The sequence below is a fragment of the Anser anser genome (assembly GCF_964211835.1).
Source record: "Anser anser genome assembly, chromosome: 2".
Taxonomy (NCBI): Eukaryota; Metazoa; Chordata; class Aves; order Anseriformes; family Anatidae; genus Anser; species Anser anser.
In genome coordinates, this window is record NC_139721.1 from 110,502,525 (window position 1) to 110,526,761 (window position 24,237).

The window sequence follows — 24,237 nt, forward strand, 5'->3', positions numbered from 1 at the left end:
GCGACGCAGTCTCTGGGAGTTGATCATGATTGCACACCGCGCTGGGCTGCAGCTCATGTGTCCTCCTTTTTCACTCCTCTGGTACAGATGGTCTCAGCAAAGACAGTGGAGACTGACAGAAATACGTCAGCCATCCCACCATTCCGATCTGCCAACCCAGCATTTCGGAGCATTTTTAACGAATTCTGTGGCTTTTCCAAGAGAAAAAGCCTGCGAGTCCTTTGGTTGGAAGTGGAGCTTGCTGGAGCCTGGGCTTGCATCTCCTCTCCACTCCTATTTACACCCATGCAAGATGTGTGTACAAATACACATGGCGGCATTTGGCAGCTTCTTTGTGGGCACAAAATGGGGTAAATCAGGACCCGGAGCTGGAGGGGTCCATATTTCCTGGTAGCACAGACAGAAAAGATCTCATTGCTGAAGAGCCGCAGGGAAAGCCTGGTGGGTTCTGAGAAGCTCCCAGTTCTGAAAAGCTAGACACTGTTTGTCTTGGTAAAATTAGGGAGGGAAACGTTCAAGCAGAAAGACAGTGGGAGCCCAGACATGCAAAGCGGCACCTGCAGAAGGGCTCCTTCAAAGAGGCAGGAGCTCCTGCTCCTTGTGGCAGTGTGGGAGGCTCTGGACCACCTCTGGCTCTGCCAAGGGCAAGGGGAGATGCTGATCCCCAGCCTGTGCTGCCTTTCCTGAGGAAAGTGGGGTGGCAGCAACCCTCTCCAGAGCTGGGGAGAGGAGAACAAACCAAGCACAGCTTCTCCTTCCTCCACCTGTTGCTTCACAGGATCTTTTTATAATATCCCTCTCTGAAAGCAACCACTCTTTGCTGGCATAATTACCAGAATATTTCTTCATTTATCTAAACTAAAGTATTGTCTGGGGAACAAACTAACTCTGTAACTTGCAAATGATTTATAGTAGCTCTTTTTTAAGGATGTTTGGAGAAAAAAATATCTGGGGCAAAATGCATCTGTGATGGTTGCAGTCCAGCTACAAAGGTAGAAGAGAGAAAGCTATGTGCCAGGGCAAGCCTAAGGTGACTGATAGGATTGTTCTTTAAATGGGGAAAAAAAAATTGTTATTGAGGCTTCCCAGTCTGACAAACTTTCTCAGCTGCTTCTGAGGTGATCACAAAGTGTTTGGGCTGCTCCTGGTCTCTCATCCTCCTAGTATCTGCACTGGTGCTGCAGAAACCCCTGGGTTTCCCACCATCCCTGGCACACAAAGGGGGTGTTTGCCCTCTGCCCTCAGCACTGTGTCCTTTAGGTTGCTGTCTTCTTTAGGGACAGAGGAGCAAGCCTCCGCCTTTGTGTTGGGTTGTGAAAGCAACTGCAAAGTAAATGCTAAAAAAGAAAAAAGAAAAAAAAAAAAAAGGTGTTTCCTAAGTGCATCCTGAGATCAATAAAGCGTGCAAGGACGGGCTCCTGCTGTTCAGGGCTGCAGCAGCCTTTAACCTCAAGCTGGGAGGCCGGGAAGAGCATGTCAGGACTATGCTAAGTGGCAGCTGGTAGGAATCCTACATTAATGCAACAGGTAGTGCTCATGCATTTGTACCCAGTGGTCACAGGTTCAGGTTCCAGCTGTGAAGGGACTCTCGGGAGGTACCCGGCTGACGAAGCATTACGTGAGAAAAGTCATGATAAAGGAAACTCTAGGAATTAAGGTTTTATGCCTGGATAAGCTCCTTCCAGTGCATTTATTTATTTATTTATTTATTTATTTTCAGAAGAGGATGTATCCCATTTTTTCCCCCCAGCAAGAAGATAATCAATAATAAAGGTGGTGAAAAATGCAGAATGACCATTTCCCTCTTGCTGGGGGAAGAGAGATGCTCCCATCCAATCTGAAGGCAAATGAGATAGATTCATGGGTCATTTCTTCTTGAAATGAAATGCTCAGCTTACTACTGCTGAAGCCAATAGCACAGTGGGACAAGAGTTTCTTTTTCCTTCCTACCAACAGAAAATATAACATGACAACTATGGCAAAGACATGGTTGTATTAGCCTGCTGGATCAACCTCAGTTCCCATTAACTCCCAGGTTATCTTTTTCCTTACAGAAAAATGTGAAGAATGAGTAAGGGGAGAAGCACCACACAAGTAACCTAGGTGCCTTCTTGTTGTCTTTGGTGGGGGTGATCAGCTAAGTCCCAAACCTTCCATACTATGGGGATGGCACTTTGCAGTATTACATAATTAATGCTCTAGAAGTTTCTAAGGATGAACATATTCGATTTAAAATGAAGTCACCTGGGAATAGTTGTGTCTCACAAGAGTGTTTGTGTTAAGACATTTGTATCAGTCTTTGAGATCTTATGTGGTTTGTTCCTGTCCTTGTGCATGCATGTGCAGGCAGGGAAGTCAGGATTGAAAAGCAAAGTGGCTCTGACAGGACAGTTTTCCTGAAGGGTATCGGTTGAGGTGTCCTCACAGATCTGGTGCCAGTTCATCTTCACTGAGGAGAGAGGAACAAGACCCATGAACAGTAAAGCAACTTGTGCAAAAGGAGCCAGAGCTCTGTAAAACACAACTGCAGCAGCTCTCCTACTGAATCAGATACACATTTCAAGCAGAAGCTGATTTTAAGGCTTAGATGAAACTGAGTTCAAAGCTAAACTGGGGCCCCCTTAGCTACCTTCAGCTGCTCTGAAGATGAACCAGGGAGCTGATGTGGGGCAGGATGGGGATGACCAGCAGTGGGTGTTGTTTATACAGCCCTGGGTGCTCCTTTGCAGGAACCTGAGGTGGGAAGAGAGTCTGGAAAAGACTGGGAGTTGATTGAAAGGAAGGATGTTTTGCTTTGGCAGTCAGGACTTGGGACGAGGGAGAGGGCAGTAGGAGGTTGCAGAGGAAAGGATGACTTGCTGAGGACACAGAATTTGGAAACGGAGTGCATTTTTTTCTTGATGTCCAGCTAGTGTGTTGCATTAATGCCACCGAGACTTGAGCAGGGAGAAGCCTTTTGATTCCTACATAAGCTCCCAAGAAACATGACAAAGTGGACAAAGAGAAGAGGCTTGGAGAATACGAAAAAAATCTTTTCTCCTTCTTTCTGGCTTGCAGCTCTCTGGGAAAATGACTCTTCTGGGTTGGGAGAGGGAGGGTTGGCCATTCCTGTGCTAGAAGTTTCTCTTGCTCCAGAGCAGGCTCTTGGGGCAGGAACTGGTGGATGCTTCTCTTTAGCCTGTGTTATATGGAAAGTCAGACCACACGAGCATCAAGGTCCCTTCTGGCTTAAGTATGTTAATTGTTGTTCCTTCAGCTGTTTAAACAGGGAAATAGGTTGGTGTAACCTTTGCCCCTGTGTTCCCATCTCCCTTAGTGATCCTGATGTTTTCCCTCTTGTGGTTACCCCATTGGGTGTTGCCTTTGGCTGAGTGCTCTGGGTCACACAGCTTTTGCATAACATTTGTCTCTTACTAGAGGCAAGAAATTTGTTTCCGTGTTTCTGAGTGCAAATTGTGGAGAATTATTCCAGATGCAGGCTAAGACAGGAAGAGTGTCTCAAAACCAGGTTCAGTGAAAAAAAAAAAAAAAAAAGAAAAGAAAAGAGGAGAGATCAAAACAATATAAAAGGAAATAAATTGGCATCACAACTCTTTGTGGGTCTCAGGACTTCTGGAGGAGGCCAGGTGTCTTGAGGTTTTGGTTCAAACAGTGCTCTCACTTTCATCAGCTTTTCTTTCAGCAGTTAAGGGCCTTTGCTTTACAGGATCTCTTAGCTCCAGTTCATACAGTATCAATGAAAGGTTTTACTCTGAAAGCCTGTCACTTCCATCTCACAGCTCTGCTGGTATGGGCAGATGTGGTCTGCTACTACCATGCTAGTTATGGAGTTATTGACTGTGAACAGCCAGGAAATTACATTTGTCCAGGTGTGTTGCCTTGGGAGCTGAATCAACCTCTGTCCTTTAGACTGCTTGGAAATCCAGGTAGCACCACTCTAGAACGATGATTCTTTTTCCAGCTCCTCTGTCCTGTACCCTTCACCAGAAAATCTTGAATATGTCGTCCATCTGTTTTGCACCAACTTGGAGCAGCATGGATGTTTGTCTGAATTTTCACACTGTCCTTCAAGACAAGTGGCTGTGTTTTCACACTCTCCTGCTAGGCAAGGAACCATCCCTTGCCCTTTAGACATAGCTTGAAAGTTCCCTTATCTTCAGAGATAATTGTCAATGTTTCTCACTAACTCTGTTCATATCATTTCTGATTCCAGCTGGAAATCAGTAAGTCATGAAAAACAATTTATTTTCTAATCTGGAAAGAGCTTAGAGAAAAATATGCTGAGAGAAGGACTATGAGCACCATTCTTACAGCTTGTCTGTTTTAGTTTTGGGTTCTGTGTTAATTGCCTTCACCACTTCTTAGCAGAAATGTTTACTACTGCAGAAGACTGTATGAATTTAGCAAAAATATTTTTTCTAAAATATTATGCATTGCTTTATTCTGAAATTTTGTCTGATATACACAGCAATAGCTATGTCATAGTAAAGACAAGGAATGTGTAAGGAAAAAAATAAATGAAAGGAGACAGAGAAAGCAACCTGCATTGTGTTTCAGTGGTGTTTACGCTGTTTTGACCTGTGCTCAGCTCCAGAAGCATTTCTGCTGGTGATCTGCCGCAATGTAACAAGTCAAGATAGCAGGCACAGCCATGATGAAGGCTAGGGTGCAGTAGGAGAAGGAGTAAGGAAGTAATTTTCTGAGAATTCCACATGCAGAAATAACACTGAAGTTTTCTCTCTCTCTCTCTCTCTCTCTCTTTTTTTTCTTTTTTTCTTCTTTCTTTTCCCTCTCATCACCCCTTAGACTTAACCAAAGGGAGGGGAAATATTAATGTTAGAAGTTCAGAGAATGGGCTTGCCTGACTCCATGCAAACCTGAATTCACAAGATGCCAACACAGCTTTGCAAGTCCAACACATTTAGGCATTCTTATCTTCAGATAAGAATTTTTAAAAATATATATTTTTTTCTATTTGCCCATTGCTGCTTAGAAGCTCATACCAAGAAAGCAATTTTAGCAATTGATATATATATATATATATATATATAAATCATTCCTTCACGTACACCTTTTTGTAGTCCGGATTTTCTTCTGCATTTCTTATTTTCAAGAGTTTTAGTCTATTATATAATGGCACAATCAAATCAAAGAAAAAGGTAATGTTTATTTTCTGTATGCTTCATTTGAATAAAAGTAAGGTCATGGCAGAAAAGCAGATGAGACCTAAGGAATACATAAATCATCTGAAAAACCTGTAAGAAAATTCTTTTTTAAATGGTTCAAAATCCTGAATGACTACAAATATTTGCACCATGAAAAGTCACTGATTTTTTTATAGGGATGTCTTATTTGTTTTCCAGATTTCATATTTCTGATTCTTGTGGCTGGACTCTGCTTATGTCAAAATCTCCTTCGCTTTGGATATGTAGGTCTAGCAATCCATTTGGGAAGTCCAAAGCCACATGAAGTCAATAGAAGTTGTTTCTGTTAATTGTAATCTGTAAAAGAGGATGTTTGTATACTATTTAGTGTTTTGGAATCTGATCTGTATTTGCAATGCAAAAAAAGTATCTAAGTCCCCTTTATACTTCATTAATTCTTCTAGTTTTATTAGTTTCTTTAGAAAAGAAGCTATCTTCCTTTTGGCTTAGTCTATCTTTCATAAGACAACCACTGCTATACCTGGATGCCAAGAAAACTGTGAATGTATTTTTCTGTGATAAATGTTTAAAGGAAATAGAAATAAGCATTGAAAGTGAACTGATTGGACTAAATAATTAAAGGAAGCGTAAGAATTCTCTCCAGCATAGACACAATGTTTGAGATTTGAAGAGGACCATTCAGTTTCAAAATAAGACGTTTCCTCTTTTTGCCTGGTTCTTGCAGTGCTTCTTGCTTGCTGCTGGAACTAGATGTAGAAGGATGGATATACTGGGAGGAAAAAAGACACCTCTGGGAAGCACTTCTTGGCTAACTATGAAGTGACAGGAAAATATACTTGTGAGATTATATCCTGGGGGCTTTACACCCTTAATCTATTTAAATTACAGAAGAATGCTGAGTCTTTGAGGGAGCTCATTGTGTCTCAGCCTATGAATTTCTCATATTCCCACTGCTACCAATAATCACATATGGAAAGAGTAGTTCTATTCTAAGTACAGTCTGATCTGAAGTTCATATCTGGGCTTCATCATTCATTTGCAACATAGCAGCCTGTGGCATGTTCCCCACTTTCCTGAAAGATGCCTGAAATGACTCCCCTTTTCCTGTTCAAGAGGGAAAACAGGCAGAGAGAAGAAGTAAAGGAAGAGATGCTTGGTTTCTCTCCATTACCCAGTGGCAAACATTTGTGTTCAGAAGTTTGGCTCTTTTCCCTTTAGCTCCTTTCCAAGGGAAGGGGAACTACCAGGAAGGGAAAGGAGAGTTACTTGTTCAGTCTGGTCTGTGCCCTATGGAAATGTGTGACTGGATTAAGTCTTCCCAACTACAAGCAAAGTAAAAAGCCAGCTGCTTTCATTTCCAGCCGATCAGCCTGGCCACAGTTCAGTTCCAACAGAAATACATCTTCTTGTAGGGGAAATTAACAACAAGATATTGACTGTGTTTAAAATATTATAGACAGAGTACAGAACAGCCCTTTGTAAGGAGACTATATATTCCAAAATGGTGTAGCAATTTCTTTGCTGTTGTGGCAGACACCAGAGAGATGATGGCTTGACCTTTTGGACAATGGTGGTCCAGCAAAGAGCCATCACAGCTATGGTGTGTCTTTCCCTCTGTGGAAAGATAGACTAAGAGCTATTACAAGGCTAAAAGAATTCCAGCAAGGAAGATGGTAACATCATTCAGCAAAAAGGGATCCTTACTGGACTCTCCATTACAACCATGCAACTTCACTAAAAGCAACAGAGCAGCGTTGGCGTAAGAAATGGACAGTGCTGTCCATTTAACTTTTGAGGCTGTCAGGAGCTGAGCCAAAGATTTACAGTTGTGGATATAAAGTGTCAGAGTTTGGATTAGACCTCTTCCTCTTTTCCATTGGGATGCTCAGGCAGTTGGTCATGACTTTCTTATGCTCAGCGATACTTCACCAGAAAAAAAAATACAACAAAAATGCAGTTGATGTCAGAGCTGCTGTGAGCTGGATGGGGCCAGGCAGAAACTCTGCCCCTTTATCTTAACCTTTATCCATTTGGGGACTTTATTCTTTGAAGAGGAATATCTCGCTTTTCCATTTGCTGTATGCTGATAAAGCTATGAATTGCCTCCTTTGCTCTGAATTTTGAACAGTTCTGTTTTTTTTTAAAGATCACCTTTCTTCTTTCCCTTCTGCTTCCACTTCCCTCAAAGTCCCCTGGCCATGATGAAATAACATTGGGCACAACCCAGGGAGAAAGAAGCAGTGCTGAAGTGTGTGTGTGCTTTGTGGCTTTCCTGTGCTTTTATTTGGCACTGAGCTCTCCACGCAAGAAGAGAATTAAAATGACATGGAATTAGATTTATTTTTTTCTCCTCAAAGTTTCCCATCCTGAACTCCACTAAACAACTTTATTTTTTTTTTTTCTGGAGTTGTCTCCCTGAGGACAAAGCCTATGGGCCGTACAGGATTGAATGTTGCGGTACTGCAGCATGCGTTGAAAATTATCCTAGCACACACTTGGGGGCAGTTGTGTTTTTCTGCGATTCAGTCAAGCAGCTCTCTGAACTAGGAATCATTATCTTCAATTCTAATGGCTAACATGATGGCTAACGTGACAATTTGGGTGATAGTTACCTCTTGCTGCCTCGTGTGAATGCTAGATAGTTACCATACATGTGTGCCTGCAAGAGCAATTGCCTATTTTTTCCCTCTGGTGTTCACGTACAGCTGTCAGAGACAGGGAAACAACTTCATTGTAAAAAAATGTGTAAACAGTTTGAATGTGGTGAAAGTACTTATGGCTTTGTATAAGCTGAAAACAATATCAACCCATGACTCAGAACAAAAATACGAATCCTAATTCAAAGCATGTACATTTGCTAATAGGAAAAACTGAAAGCTGTCAAAGGAAAAAAAAAAAAAAAACAACAAAAAAACAGAGGCCCAAAAGAAACTCGGAAGAGGCGAGGGGAGCAGAGGATTAGCCAGAGAAGACTCATTTTGCTGCACAAAGCCCACTCCTGCTGTCACTGGCCCGGCTTTCCTGGCTGGGAACTCTTGCCTGACGGGCGACCGCTGGCTGCTTGTGCCGCTTCCTGGGCACGGCTGGGGTTTGCTCCCCACTGGCTGTCTCAGGGCTGTTCCCTCCTCCATGGCAGTAGTAGCAATGGCAGGAAACTCGAAGGGTAGGCACTAGCTTCAGGCAAGAGCTGACCCAGGCTACCAGCCTGCAGCTGAATGTGCTGGTGCTTCGTGAGGCAGGGAGCTCCCTGGGTGCCGCAGGAAAGGTTCCTGAGTTCAATCACACCTCCTTCTCCTTTCCCAAATTCAGTAGAGGGGCGGGGGTTATAAACTTGTGAACAGCATCAGCCCCTTGTGCCTGTGCCTGGCCTGCTCAAGTTAATTCATTTTTTGGCTCATTGCATTTTCTGCCCCATTACTAATTGCCTCTTGGGCTCTACTCATTGCCAGGGTTTCCTGTGACCGTCACAACAACACTAAATAAATGAACAAAATAAAAAGCAAGCCTTCTTCAAGAGCCTTCCCCAAGCCTTTTGCTTGTGTTAGTATTCCAACTGTGCCCAACAGGTAGGCATCTGCACTTATGTTATCTGTATTAATTAGACTGTAATACCCTTGGCACAAGACAAGGACAGGGACGCAAGAGAGTCTCTCCTGCAGCTCTCTGATAATTTATACCAACTGAAAGTCGGCTGCAATGTCTTTCTCTAGTGCCACGTGTACCAATAGCGATGCATAAATAAGATTAATTTTTATTAGGCATTTTCCCTTCCTTCCAACTAATTAGCCCCTTCTCCACAATATCTGAGCCCTACACAGTATTTAATGAACGTTTCACAGCGAACTTCAGAGGCAGAATTACTATTATTCCCAGACAGGCTGGGTGTGTTGCCCATGGTGATGGGAGAAGTCTCTGATGGAGAGAAACATGAACTCAAGTTTCTCTTCCTCAAGGTCTATGTTTGTGCTCTAACCACTGAACCCTCCTTTTGGTGTTTGTTGCTCCCTAGTTCTACACACCTGTGTCTTATGCTGAACTTACATAAATACTTCAGGTATAAAACCTAATGGTAGCAATGATCTATTCTCTGTATTAGGTTTCTTATCCTTGCAACATCAACGTTTCTTACAATCAGAGGGAAAAGGAAGGGAAACACGACTGACTTCAGGGATGAACTTGCCATGTTTTTCATTACAGCTGATTATTAATATAATCAGTTCAGTAGCAGAAGTACTACAGTTTTTTAAGCTCAACATGGATTAAGCCCAAGGTTTAGCCTTGGGCCTTGCTTGACAAGACTCTGATGGATCCTCATCCCGTGTTCTTGTTACTGTAATGGCAGGGCAGGTTTCATTTTGCAGCCATTAGTACTTTGGTAATCAAAGCTCCTGCCATCCTGCATGCTGAGTGGGGGTGAGGGAGGGTGCTGAATCCACGCGATCCCAAGACCAGAGGATGGGCAGGAAGACTGTCCATAGGGTGGCACATAGCAGATGCTAGGTGCACTGGGGCTCTGGTTAGCCCTCAAGGCAGGATGCAGGTTTGGTCAGAGCAGGGCTTTTTGTCCCTGCTGCTCTTGTGGTGCTGTTAACATCATGTTTGGAGCTACTTTGGGAACTTGCACCATTGCCAAGGTCTTCACTTTGCTGCATTCTTCTGGTTAATAGAAATATTTAGCTGAAGCATGAAGGCATTGTATTTCCAAAAGGAAAACACACAGAAAAAGGTCCGATCTTTTTTTTCTTTCTTTGGGCCTGATTGTCTCTGCTTGTTTATGGCTGCCACTAATTTGCTCGTTTGCTTGCTGGAAAATAGCTAATTAAAACCCACTTCAGCTAACAAGCTGACTGGGACCATGCAAATGTCACTCTCTGCTGTCTGCTATTTTCGTTTATACTTTACATTATTAGTGTTGTTTTTCCTCCCTCCATAGTAATAAACGCAAGGATAGATTTAGTACCCTCTTCACAGGTGTGTGCTTGTACATCAGCACATCATCCCGAGAAAAGTGCTGCTGTTTTACTGCACTTCAGTACTTTGAGTGTTATTACCCCTGACAGTTAATGGTTTCAGACTACACTGCTTGTTAGCACTAGATTCTGAACAGCTTCATCTATCTTTTTGTTTTTACACTGACTGGTCACATTAAGTATATGTGTCTGAGCTATTAGTCCCGTCTGTTCATTGCATGCATTTCATTTGGTGCGTTTTTTCGCTAAAATTAGTATGTATGTCATCCATATACTTCAACACATCGACTTTTGTTATAATTATGCTGTCATCATTTTGCTTCCACACACTTGCTAATTTATTGTAGCTAAATTAGACCTAATATTAGCAATTTTGCAGCTGTTCCCATAGACCACGCTCAGCCATATATTTGTACATTGTTTGGTAATTGGATTTGAGGGCTCAGGAACGGACTATGGCACTTTTTAGAAACAAGGGAAAGATTTGAGGAAATGGGAGAAAAATAAAAAATACAAGCCCCAGAAGAGGCATCAGGGGTGAATTTCTAGAGCCAGCTTAAAAGGTTTTCACATGGCCAAACAAATCAGCGAGTTAGTGTACCAGATCACAAACTTTCTAAAAGGCATGTCACATTCAAGCAGGGGATTAGTCATCCCCCCTGAATATGCTTTTTAATTTAACCGGGACTGGACCATGAAAAATCCCTGGAGACTTAAGGAGGGTCTTGGGAAATGGTTCTTACTGCAGCGCATTAGAAATCTCCAGAAAAGGATCTTGGCATCAGAGGAGGATAGTCCGAGATGATTTCTTTATGTTGAACTGTGCGTAGAGATGAGGGAAGGAAAATGGTTTCATTTAGGAGTGCTAGTTGCCCATCACTGGATACTGACACCCACCTCTTGCTGCTTAACCATCAGCATTAGTTGCTTAACTTCAGCTGATCTCACTCAATACAAGCAGAGAAGAATTTGTTTCGTTTTGTTTTGCTTTGTTTTATTTTATTATTTTATTTTATTTTATTTTATTTTATTTTATTTTATTTTATTTTATTTTATTTTATTTTATTTTATTTTATTTTATTTTATTCATTTTTAAATAAGAAGGTAAAAATCAGGAAAGCAGAAGCTCTCATGCATCCTTCCTGTGGACGGGTTATTTTATTATCCAGTGGGTACAACTCCAACAAACAAAATTATGAGAGCCCACTGTTAAATGTTACAAGGCCTTTTTGTAAAACCCTTGGCCTTTTTGTAAGTAGTTTTCTGACATGACAGAAAACAAAATTGTGAGAGAGACTGTTAGACTGACACCACAGAATCAGTTAAGTTCCTAAACCAACAAAAGAAACTTAATCACTGAAGAGCATACCCTTAACCAAAATGGAGCTAAATGCTCTCTGCTCATGATACATATCCACCTGCTTAATAGTAATATTGTAATAAAATACAGTGCTACTGGCAGATGCACACACAAGTTTAAAAATAAGATAGTGAAATTAACAAAAAAAAATAATAAAAGGGTATTTGCTCAGCTCTCATCTATAACATGGAGTTCTTTCCAACTCACTGCAAGCTGTTGCAGCAGGCTGCATTCTGCTCTGTTTCTCCCTCGGCCAAAGCTTAATTTCTGTTTGGAAAAGAATAGAGCAAAGTGACCTGCCAAAAAGTAGAGCAGCATAGGCCAAGTCATGTAAGAATTCAGGCCCTACAACTGCCTTGTGCAGGAAAGGAACTTGAAGGCCAAGAGCCAGGCAATTTAACACATTTTAAAATGATTGCAACTCATAAAAAATATTTAAAATAAATACAGTTTAAAACAACTCCCCCCTCCACACACACTCACACACATAACACCATTAATAACCAAATGCTTGCCAGATGATATTCTCTTGTCCTGACAAAGCCTTTATTATCCTTCCGTTCTTCCCAAATGTCAGGAAAATGGGTGCGTAGGCCTTGCAGCAGCTCGAACATCTACTGGATGCAGCGATGGAGAAGTTGGTCATTTGGCAGATGTTTCCAGGAAATGCCGTGACCATGATCAGTGCATCTTACAGAAAAGAGGGAATTTTGTGCTTTGTTCATTTTTATTTATTTATTTATTTATTTATTTATTTTTATTTCATGACAAAATTTCTTCTGGGCAAACTTCTTTTGGACTCCTTGATGTAGGGACCCAAGCAGATCAACCTCTTTCTTGTGTCTATCATTGGCACTCTTTTCCCCACTGCACAGTCCTAATTTTGATGTGATTTCTCACCCTCTGGTCTTTTCCTTCAGGGCGTGAGTGGATGTGTACAGTGGCATTTTTATCTCTTTTTTTTTTCCTCCGGTCATTCACAGTTATGATTCATATTGGTGAGCAGTGTAGAAATATGTGTGCAAAAAGTACTTGTAGAGGAGATCAGATACATTAAAATATACATTTCAAGGTAAGCAGGAAAAGGAGAGATTTGGCAACATTAAGTCTTAGCTTGTACATACTCTTTATTATTTTTTTCAGTACTTCACTGTAACATCTTTTCCATCAAGCTGCTAAAGACCTACTAAAAGGGTACAAAATGGAGTCATTAGCAGAAACTTGTTTAAGGTCTCTGCACACATATGTGCTCTTCAGGTAGCTGGCTGGGCAGTGCTGTGAGGCTCTTATTTGGAAGCTGGAGCAATAAATGTCATGTCAGGGGCCAACTGTCTGTAATCACAGTTAGCAGGTTGAACAGACTTGTGAAAATATTTTCTTTATGTGAAGGGAGACACTGCACACTTTGCCACAGCAGAAGTTGCTAAACCTAATGTAATATGACAAGTCCTTTGGCAACAAAAGCCACATTTAATAGACACACTGCCTGTGAAATGGGAAAGACAAAAGCAGTTTTCCACACAAATGTCATCTCCTCTCTTTTGCACTATCCCTTGCCTCACCCTGCTCCCACACCCTTTGTTTCCCAGGTGACATTGGACACACAGAGTGGTCTCCTTCTACGTCATCCTCAGCCATGTCCTCTTCCAGGTGCCCTACAACCTGGCCTTTGCCCTTCCACAGTCTTGCTAGTGATGCCCACCTTAATACGCCATCCTTGTGCCTAGAAATCCAACTGGCAGGGCAAGGGGTGCCCTTGGGCTGGGCCTTGCTCCGCCGGGAGGAAATTTGGCATGGAAGGGACCTGGCACACCTGGTGGATCCCCAGGAGCCTCCTGCCACCCTGCAAATGGAGGGTACCTCTTCCACCCACCTGTGGAAGCTCACAATGAGATTTCCTTACCAGCTGGGCAGTCAGAAAGCATCCTTGAGTCAAAGGAAAGAAGGTGAACCAATGCTGTCCCTGTGCAAACAAGAGTGGAGTGTGAACATACCCTCAGCCCTTCTCTGAAGCTTTTCAGTCTAATTCTCCCCTGGTCGATCTGGTGGAAGAGGGCAGTGAAATGTGACCTGAGTCAGAGGTCTCTGCTTGCAGTGGTGTGATAGTGTTTTGCACTCACTCTGCACTGATGTAAATGATTGCATGAGGTGTGAGGCAGTAGAGAATCAGGTTCACGAGGGCTTCTTGCAAGACGGCAAATCATTAATGACTGTGCAACGTGAGTGCAACAGCAGTAACAGTGAAATCAAGATTTCCCTATGCAAAAGAGTTTTTCAGTCACTGAACTAACAAGCCAGCAGTTTGAAAAGGAGATTCCCATATAAAAGTTCCTACCAGCACACAGGGTGTTTTCTGGAGTGGCATTGCAGAGAATCAGAAGTTATGCTTTTGGGCCAGAACATCTTCAGTACCAACATACGTTCAGGTGAGAAATAAAAGGGGCCCATCAAGAGCTGCGGTTCTCGGCTTTCCCCTTCCTAAGAATTATTGCCGTGCCTCATGGTGACTAGCAACAATACTTGAGGGCCTACAGGGAAGTGCAGCCCTCATCAGTTTACCTATCATCCATTCTTCCCTATCTATCTCTGCAGGAATTCTCTCCGCTTTGGCAACCTCCTTTTTCCTCAGGGGGCTTTGGGTGGCCAGCTATAGACGGAGGCTAACTTCGTTGATCAGTGTAGCTCAATAGGGACAGGCACAGGGGCTCACAGTTGCTTTCTGGTCTTTTTTTTTTTTCCATTGAATGCTCAAGGATTCAATCTTACAGAAAACCAATAAAGAAATAAGAGTAAGTGAAGGATTTTAAAACTACTGCTACCTTTTCTTTCTTTCTTTTCTTTCTTTCTTTCTTTCTTTCTTTCTTTCTTTCTTTCTTTCTTTCTTTCTTTCTTTCTTTCTTTCTTTCTTTCTTTCTTTCTTTCTTTTCTTTCTTTCTTTTCTTTTCTTTCTTTCTTTTCTTTTCTTTTTTCTTTTCTTTTCTTTTTTCTTTTTCTTTTTTCTTCCCTTCCCTTCCCTTCCCTTCCCTTCCCTTCCTTCCCTTCCCTTCCCTTCCCTTCCCTTCCCTTCCCTTCCCTTCCCTTCCCTTCCCTTCCCTTCCCTTCCCTTCCCTTCCCTTCCCTTCCCTTCCCTTCCCTTCCCTTCCCTTCCCTTCCCTTCCCTTCCCTTCCCTTCCCTTCCCTTCCCTTCCCTTCCCTTCCCTTCCCTTCCCTTCCCTTCCCTTCCCTTCCTTCCCTTCCCTTCCCTTCCCTTCCCTTCCCTTCCCTTCCCTTCCCTTCCCTTCCCTTCCCTTCCCTTCCCTTCCCTTTCTTCTCTTCTCTTCTCTTCTCTTCTCTTCTCTTCTCTTCTCTTCTCTTCTCTTCTCTTCTCTTCTCTTCTCTTCTCTTCTCTTCTCTTCTCTTCTCTTCTCTTCTCTTCTCTTCTCTTCTCTTCTCTTCTCTTCTCTTCTCTTCTCTTCTCTTCTCTTCTCTTCTCTTCTCTTCTCTTCTCTTCTCCTCTCCTCTCCTCTCCTCTCCTCTCCTCTCCTCTCCTCTCCTCTCCTCTCCTCTCCTCTCCTCTCCTCTCCTCTCCTCTCCTCTCCTCTCCTCTCCTCTCCTCTCCTCTCCTCTCCTCTCCTCTCCTCTCCTCTCCTCTCCTCTCCTCTCTTCTCTCTCTTCTCTCTCTTCTCTTCTCTTCTCTTCTCTTCTCTTCTCTTCTCTTCTCTTCTCTTCTCTTCTCTTCTCTTCTCTTCTCTTCTCTTCTCTTCTCTTCTCTTCTCTTCTCTTCTCTTCTCTTCTCTTCTCTTCTCTTCTCTTCTCTTCTCTTCTCTTCTCTTCTCTTCTCTTCTCTTCTCTTCTCTTCTCTTCTCTTCTCTTCTCTCTTCTCTCTCTTTTTTTTTTTTTCCCCAACAATTTCGCTTCTTAATGAGGCGATGCCATTAAGAGGATAGGAACAAAGCATCTGTGAGGGTGTATGAAGGGAGGGAGGTCAAGAAAGTCTCTGCAGCAGGATGCCAGGCTGGCATTTCTTACTCTTGACTCATTCTGCTACGTTACTCCACATGGAAGAATGCATTAGCAGTGACTGGAAAAGCAAGCATAGCATCCCTTGAACTGCAGATCGTCTCTACGTTGCACTGACTATAATAGGTAGATGAGTTGATTTAACAGTGAGAGTGTATAGTGTATAATGCTCTATTTCTTTAGAGCTGTTGCAGGGAAAATCAACAGATAAATTAGAAAAGAATTCGGGCACAAGCATAATCAATGGGAAAAGTAACAGATTGGTACTCGAGGTAACAGTGTTTGTTTGACTTAAAAGAATGATTTAAGGATACTAAGGAATAAAATCACAAGCAACGTACATTTTTCTCCAGGTTTTATCTGATATCAGGCTTTGCTGTCTCTGTTTTAAAATCAGGGTGCAGACATTTCCAGCTTCCTCTTTTGTCGCAGTCTGCTCACCAGACTTCCAGGCTCACTCAGGAGCACAGCATGTTGGTCCCCCACTGCTTGCACCTATGCCACTTTCTGTAGCTCATTCAAAGGCTGGTGGTCTACAGAGTTTGACATTGATGCAGGGCAAGGTTTGTATCAAGGTGTCTGCCAGCAGTACATCAGTGCAAGATAAAGCTGGAAAGTGCAGGAATGAATAGATGCTTGAGCTGATTCATATTTAGATCACATCACCCACTTATAACATTATTTTCACCGTGATAGCTTCTTAAGCAGTTTTCAACCTCTTCTCGTAGCCCACAGCTGCACATTGGAAATGACGTTTTCAGAATGGCTCCTAGTCACTTTCAATGGACACACAGATTTATAGCCTGTGCTGCAGAGGTAGTATTTTTTGCTGACCTCACTTTGCTTCTTAAAGCTCAGGTGGACCCTGGAAACATTTCATGTTCTTTACTGGTTAAAGTAATAGCATTAATGTTGCCATCCTAATATTTTAGACTTCTGCAACTGTATTGTTTTTACCAAAGGAATGACATTCGTTTTAGATATCATTTCTGTACATAAATGCATAACAAATTGTTTAGTGATACTAGGGTAGTAACTGTTTTTTTCCTAACAAACCACCCAAATGACTGAACCCATGTAGTTAATTAGAATCGATCTCGCATTTTAGCACCAGGAAGTGCATAATGGAAGATAAGATTGATTGTAACGTAGGATCACTTCATTTAAAGACTGCTAATAGGCTAAAATGACAGAACCAATCTAAAATTATAATTTCAGAATCAATATAATTTTTATAACATTGTCAAATCTAAAAAATTAATCTAAATTTATGCTGTGAAACCAGCAAATCCTTCTTAGCTATTATAATGAAATGAACCAACATTTTATTATATTACTTCTTTAAATAGAAAAAAAAAAGCTTCTTTATTGGCATGGTATTCATGGCAGCAGACTAGATAACCAGGCTTTCAGTTTGGGAGGTATCTCTTCATTTCCTGCTTGGGGCGAGAGTAGGAAGGAACTTTAACCTTCCCTCTTTCCATCATAGACCCGTTTTTCTACGTTATCAAACCACCATAAAAATGCGAGAGCAGGCTTCATTTCAGAAAAGACCAGGACCAGAAGGAGACTAGCACTTCAGGAAGGAATTCAGGTTTGTTAACAAAGCTGTAGTAGAAACATTGTCCTCCTAGTTCTGCACTGTGCCCTCAGAAGAGACATGGATCCAGCTTCTCCAAAAGAAAAGGACAGTGGCGGTAGCTTAGAGACCAGCATTTTTCTTTCCTCACTTACTCATTCTGAGAGTAGGGCCTGACTAACAACCACACTGCCAATACTGATACCAAGGATTTTGGTGTGTTCTGCCACTGCAGAAGCCAAAAAAAAGCTGTTAGCACGGCTTCATGCACATTGCTGTTTTTTTGAATGTCAAGTGTTCAGGTTGTTCTACCCTTCCCCATCCCTCTCCTTGTTTTTTTGTGTTTTTTTTTTTTAGTAAAGAAAAAAGTAAAGAAATTACTTTCTCTGCAGAACTCATAGTGACTTATCTCCTGTAAGTTCATAACCACTCTTGTATCCCAAGATGTATGGTGGTCAGTGGTCAGAAGAGTTCCCCCGCTGCTTCCAGCTGCAGGGCTCACCTAGGGCTGTGGACCATGCCTCTTCCACTTGACCTCCTTGACACTTGCAGATCCCCTGGGAGCTTTAGCAGCCCTGGCCACTGCAGATCAGGGCTCTTTGCACTCTTGAGTCCCCCTTGAAGCCCCTCATATCCCTCCCAAAGACAGCTGGAAGCACTACTAGGGGAGAACAGCATTGCTGCTCTTCAATAACCTCTGAGTAGAGTCAAACCACACTCAGAGTAGTCCCTCACTGTGAATTACTTCTGTATGCTTTCGAGCTGATATTAATGTCATTGGTAGTAGCCTTGTCTTCAATGCTTTACATTGCCTTAGGATGAAGCTGTTCTTTCCGGTGGTAATTGCCCTGTACAACCTTCTTCCTCTTCATGGTAAAGTCCAGGCTAATGGCAGAGTTTCTTTGTGAACTCACAAGTACATGTGAACTTTTCTTTCAGGCAAAGCAATTCCCTGGCCCCTGCACACAGGAGCAGCAGTGATGCACAGGCCAAGCCCATCCTGAATTCATTTTGCAGTGATCTGGAGGTGAAGCTGAGCATGTCTGAGCGGGACCTGCACACAGGAGCTGACCCTGAGACGGCAGTAATTACTACAGGAGAGAGCTGGAGAACACATGTACCGAGACCCCAAAGAGCACTTTGGAGAGCTTTGTGTTTCTTGGAGGTTTAATATATTATAATCTGATTCGGCACAAGCCAGTCTGGGAATAAAAGAGAAATGCAGAAAGACTAATGATTTGAAGCGCAGGGGGAAGTGGAAAGAAAACAGCACTTCTAAGTGCATTTTTTTTCCTTTTATGCAAGATCTGACTGGGACCAGGCAGAGAGAGCAAAGAGCTTCTGTGAGTTAACACAGAAGTGAAACAGTACATTAAAGAGGCTTTATTTGCTCCTTAGAGTCTTCTTTTGATTTTTAATATCTCTGAGACTTGTCAGGGAGAAAATGGACAAAGACATCAGATTCCAGGTCTTGAGCAGAGCTCCAGGACTTGAGACTTCAACAAAATGAAAAAAAATCACATCCAGAAAAAGTTAATGACCTTACCCTTAAGTGCTGCAAAACAACAACCAGAAGCAAACTGGTCCACCTGCTATGGAAGTCTCCAGTGCTGGCTAGACAAGTGCTTCAGGCTGACCCCGGCATACCTCTAAATTTCTGGTTGAATTATTTCATCTGGATCCAGAAAGGAGGTGAGCGTGGAGTAAGCCTGGTTTAGAGCCCTGGGCCCACAGCCTGTGTCCAGGTATCTGTGTCCAAATGCTGGTTGTAGGTGTTAGGGAAACAGATATCAGGGGGCTTCCTGGCTCTACCAGGCCTTGCAAAGGATGTGGTCTCGGTTCAGTAGGCGTGTAGCTGAAAAGCCCTGAAGCTACTTCAGCTTGGTAGCCAGGAGAGAACCTCAAAGTCTGCAAGAACCCTGCAGAATGCAATGTTTACAATGGAACATAAAGAAAACCGGTGCTTCTGCTAAGTCATGCCAGACCATGGAGGAAGCAAGCAGTCTTTGGAAACACAACTCCATTTGAAAGCAGCCAGGGATCACTGCAAAGTGTGGACATCTATTGGACATTTATTTTCTCATTCTTTTCTATTTATTTTCCATTGATAGCTTTGTGAGGAACAGGCTGCACTACTGTAGCCTAGAGACTGCAAAAATGTTGGCTGTCTCTAAACAACATAGGCCTTAATTTGAGTCAAGTATGGGAAAACTTGCGCTTTCATAATTATGGGTGGAATTCATTGTGATAAAACATAAAAGCAGCTTGTATTTCTAGGTTAAAAGTCACTAGAGTAAGTTGTTAATTTGTCCATATTTACAGTCTGATTTAGGATAAGGAAGTGACTGCCATGAAAAGAATGCATAGAGAATACATTGAGAAGATTAGCTATTTTTAAGCTGTTGATTTCTGCTGAGTGTGAATCCTATGTCCATTACTTAATCTGCAAGACTGCCACCATTCTTCCCAGTGAGGACTCCCACACATATCCTGTTTTCCACATTTCTGCGAGAACATCTGTTTGTGGTTCCTCCAGCAGATTTTGAAAATATGAAAGTCACTCATGATGGGGTTTTCCATCGTGACCCAAACCTAAGACTGCCCAGTCCAGAAGAGGACCAAGTGACTTTCACCACCCAGAGAACCTGGATACATCTACTGCAACTTATGGTTCTAAAGGTGGAAACTGAAGCAGGATAAGGTAGAAGTGACCCATTGCTAAAATGAGGATTGTTGAGACCTCAGCAAAAATAGGCTGCCTTTTCCAGCAGATCCATCAGAGTAAGCAAACAGGAAAGATGATGGTCTGCTCCATCCCACCCATCCTGTTACTGGCGTAGCAATCCTGCTTGGATCCTGACTTCTGCTCATGCCCCTGATGCTTGCCTACATATGTGTGCATTAAGAACATCAGGAAAGGAAGCAAAAGTTTAAAACACTCTCTGTAACTCTCTCTCTCTTTCTCTTAATTTTCCCGAGGAAACTCATGTTTTCCTTTGAAACACGAGTGTATAGACATGGAATGGAGAAAACAGGTTTATCAGCAGTTCTCAGAAGGCAGTGGCAGTCCCCTCCTGCTTTGCTCCAGTCTGTCAGCTCTAGCTAGAAAGATGATCCAGGGTTGAAAAGCATTCACAGTCCCCAAGTTGTTACTATGATTGACATAACCATCACTTCTCTGATGCATCTGTAGAAAAGGGTTCACTCTCTAGACCACCCACTTCACAGAAAAAAAAATACATGGCATGCTCTTGCATTCAGCAAGGTGTCTGAAGGCACTGTATCTCCAGTCTGACTGCTAGACTGAACAATACTGGCAAAGTAGGAGCTGGCCCCAGACCATGTGTCTAGATCAGGTGTTCTCAGCATCTGCTTTGCTGCTATCCTATGCTGCAAGAAAATCACTTCAGGATGCTGTGAAGCCCCTACGAAAGCAAGAGTGTTATGCCCGGGAGTTTTCTCTTACAAATTATTTAATTGGTGGAAGAAAATAATTTTTCAAACCCCAAAACTCCTGCAGATGTTTATGTTTTATTTTCAACATGGATAAAACTTCTCATCCAAACTAGGAGGAGAGTCTCTTTCACCCTGAATGAGAGCTTGAGGTGTTAGTCACTTGATTCAATGACTTGAGTCTCAATCTTTTATGTTGTAAATCTGTGTCTGAAGCTCCAGGTGGGTGGTTATTCTCAGGTGGATATTTCACAACCTCTCCTGTTGTGTCCCAGATAACAGTTCTCCAGTACATTTCTGGATATTTTGAAATGGCAGGAGAGTCTCTAGTCCTCACAAATGAAAGTTTTCACGAGGCATGGGATGATTCTGCTGTGGAAGAAGGAAGGACCCCCTTTTTTTTGTTGTTTTAAAAACATCTCAGAATGTTTGGTGGGATGGCTAAACTGTTCTCCCACAGCTCTTGTTTTGATAGTTTGAAATCTGTTTGTAATCTTCAAAGCGATCTTGCTTCCTGAGGGCTCTCATTAACCACAGTAATGTCACAAGAACCGGTGGTTGAGCGTGAAAGCCCCATGTATTCAATTTAGAAGCAAGGCATATATTTTTAATAGTGCCAGTGACTGGCAGAAGTCTTCACAGGTAGAGATGACTTTTCCAAATCTTGATATCATGTGTCCTAGTCTGAGTATCTAGGAGGAGTATATACATTAGTGAACCTGATATGAGCATAATAATGCAAAACTCTGCTTTGTAATAGCCAGAAGATAGGATCAGACATCTCTACATCCCTCAACCTTGCTTCTGGGGAGTTCTTCATACACTGCACTGTTATCAGTGAATGCGGGGTGTATCTGAGGCTGTGGGCACATGCCTATACTGCTCCACATGCATCAGCTGGACTGTGTGCTTCCACGCACACTAAGTGACAGCTGAGAAGCTGTGCACCGCAGGACCAGACAACCAAACGCTCACCTTAAAATCTATGCGATGATACAAGTACATGTTTGTGCTGCACAGGTAGATGTTGAAATAATTCTCTCCTCCCCACGCCTTCTCCACTGTATGCTACAACAAAGATCCTCTTATCTGGACGATAAGGAAATCCAGATAGGACCAGGAGGAAATTCCTCAGTTATTAAGACAATAGTTTTGTCCTGTCATGCCATTTATAACCATGCCAAGGAAAGAATTAACCTATCCTGGAAACATTGCAAGGGATAGGTACCTGTGTAATGTAACCCAAGTTTAAGAAGGCAGGGGGTAATTAGGACAAGTGGTTTTTAATTATCACTGAATTCAGCCCTTGCAAGGCCCCCCAGTTATCTCCAGGTTAATGGTCATCAGTGTATGCTGAGTCAGCAAAATCATCACGCTCACCTTCGCCAGGGGCTCCTGATGGACTGAGGCTAGCTCTTTTTGCTGGATGTGCTGGACTTCTCTCTGAAGCCAGGATGATTAGAAGAGAAAAGCAATCTACAGCCCTAATCAAGCTCGCAGGAACACACCTTCCAGATTTTTTGAGACGAGGTATTTGTTACCTCCTGTCCTCTGGCATGGTAGCAGTTTAATGAAAGGCTGCATATTTTTCTGTTAGCAGCTCAACCACTTAATTCTTAAGTTCCTTCAGAGCTCTCAGATGTATGCCATCTGGTCATGGTGACTTGTTGCTCTTTAATTTGCGAATTTGTTCCAGCACTTCCAGTTTTGACACCTCAATTTCTGACAGAGTCTCATCTTTATTACTTGAAAAGAATAGCTCAGAGGGCTGTCTCTCTCTCTCTCTCCTGCATGCATTTTCTTGTAACTTCAATTTCATTAATACACTTTTAACTTAAAGCAGAATTTATAGCTTTTCCCAATATGCCATATCTCCACCTCCTACCCTTCCTGCAACATTTTATAGTGCTACATTTTTATTAAAAGGAAACATATCTGAAAACTATGTGGAATTTGTGCAGAAGGTAACCAGTACCTTTCCTATCGTAAACAAAGTTCTGAAAGTCAGTTGGAAGGAACATTTCGTCTGTCTCATCCACCAAAGACATATTATTAATTCTTAAAAATAGGGGATTGGACAGCCTATTTAAACATGTCTAGAATGCGTCTTCATGGCCCAATGTTATTTATTTATGTATCATAAATAATATCTATTATTTACGCTCTATTTGCATTCAGGGTTTTCAGGGAAGTTGAGTCCCCACAGTAACACACGTTCTACAAGCACATGGCTAGAGGCAATTCCTCTTCCGAGGAATTTACAAATAGAGAAGACAAATGGCTAAGAGCAGACAACATGCAAAGAAGTTGTCAAAGAAGAATGTTTTTATGGTTACATTTTTAATAGATTTTCCTCACACATACAACATCCTCTGCCCTCCCTCACCCATTGTTTCTCCAGACATCTGCCCCACCTGTCTTTGTCAGGATTTTCTAATATGCTTTATTTCCATCCTTTCCCCACTGCAGGAAGATGCAACAGCAAGAACCTTGGCAGTGCAGTACACCGGCTCATGCCAGCCTTTTTTTCCTCTTCCTGGGATGCTGAAGTGGCTTTCAAGCTTCCTTTGCTCATGGGGTTGGGGGCAGGAGGCTTACCTGCTTTGCTCCCTTCCTTCTGCCCCCGAGAGCACAGGTGGCACGGTGACAGCACTGTCCTAGGAGCAGAAAAATATCTGGAAAATGTCCTTTGTCTTTCAGCCACAGCAGCATGGGAGCTGAAGGGAAGGCTGCTCTGCTGCTTCCTGTCTCCGTACTTTCAAGCATCAGGAAACTTTCCTGGCATGTCCATCACAAGCTTCCAAAATGGGCTGGCCGGAAGGAGCAGCTATGGACAGGCACGAAAAGGGCAGAAACTTGAACCTGCTCTTTACTTCTTTATTAAATCTATGAAGTGACAGAAGCACGCTCCCCTCCTGACAAAGTCTGAGGGTCTCTAGTGACATTTATGTCACTGGAAAGGCATATAATATGTACACTGTGGTTTAATTTTATCTTAATGAAACAATATACATATAAAACTATCCATTAAATATAAAACAGTGAAGTAATTTGCAAATTTTCCTACGGCATAATAAATTAAGCATGGAGAGCACTAAGGAATGCAATTTGCAGTCATTTATAATGCAGTGTTTTATGTTAATAATTCAAAATCACATGCTATTTGGAGACACTTCTAATTAATGTATTTATGAAATTGTGAACTGTGACTGTTTTGGTTCCATTTAGCTAAACATTTCAACAGAATGCACTTGCTGTTGTTTTGTGTTTGCTTAATGGCACCAGCAAGCATCAAATGTACAACTGGGGAAAGTTGGGGGTGGTATCTGTTGCAGCTTTTTTTATGTGTATGTGTTTTTGTGTGCGTGCTGTATACATGCATGCGATTACAGTCCTCATCTCACCAAGGAGAGGGAAGTTCTGCAATAATTTGAGGAGGAAATAAGGAAAGGAAAGTTTTATGGATGAATAATTAATTGCAAGAAAAGTTCAGTACCTTCCTAAAGAATTGCTAAAATATTCAGTACTTTTCACGTAGCAGATCTGTATACACTGACATTTCTCCTGACTGGTTAATTATGACTGATACAGCTCGTAAATTCGTATTCATACTTTTATTTCGATATTATTCAGCTTTTTCATCATACTAAGTATTTGTTGTGCTGCTTCTTTATCAGAACACTGTGATTCCCTGGAAAGTTACTCTCCTGA

At 42.3% G+C, this 24,237-nt stretch overlaps 1 protein-coding gene across 1 annotated transcript in view; it reads left to right on the top strand.

The window, feature by feature from the left end:
• The window catches only part of LOC310894206 (uncharacterized protein), a 182,138-nt gene that overhangs the window by 94,343 nt on the left and 63,558 nt on the right, over positions 1–24,237 (top strand). The gene's annotated exons all lie outside the window — the stretch shown is intronic.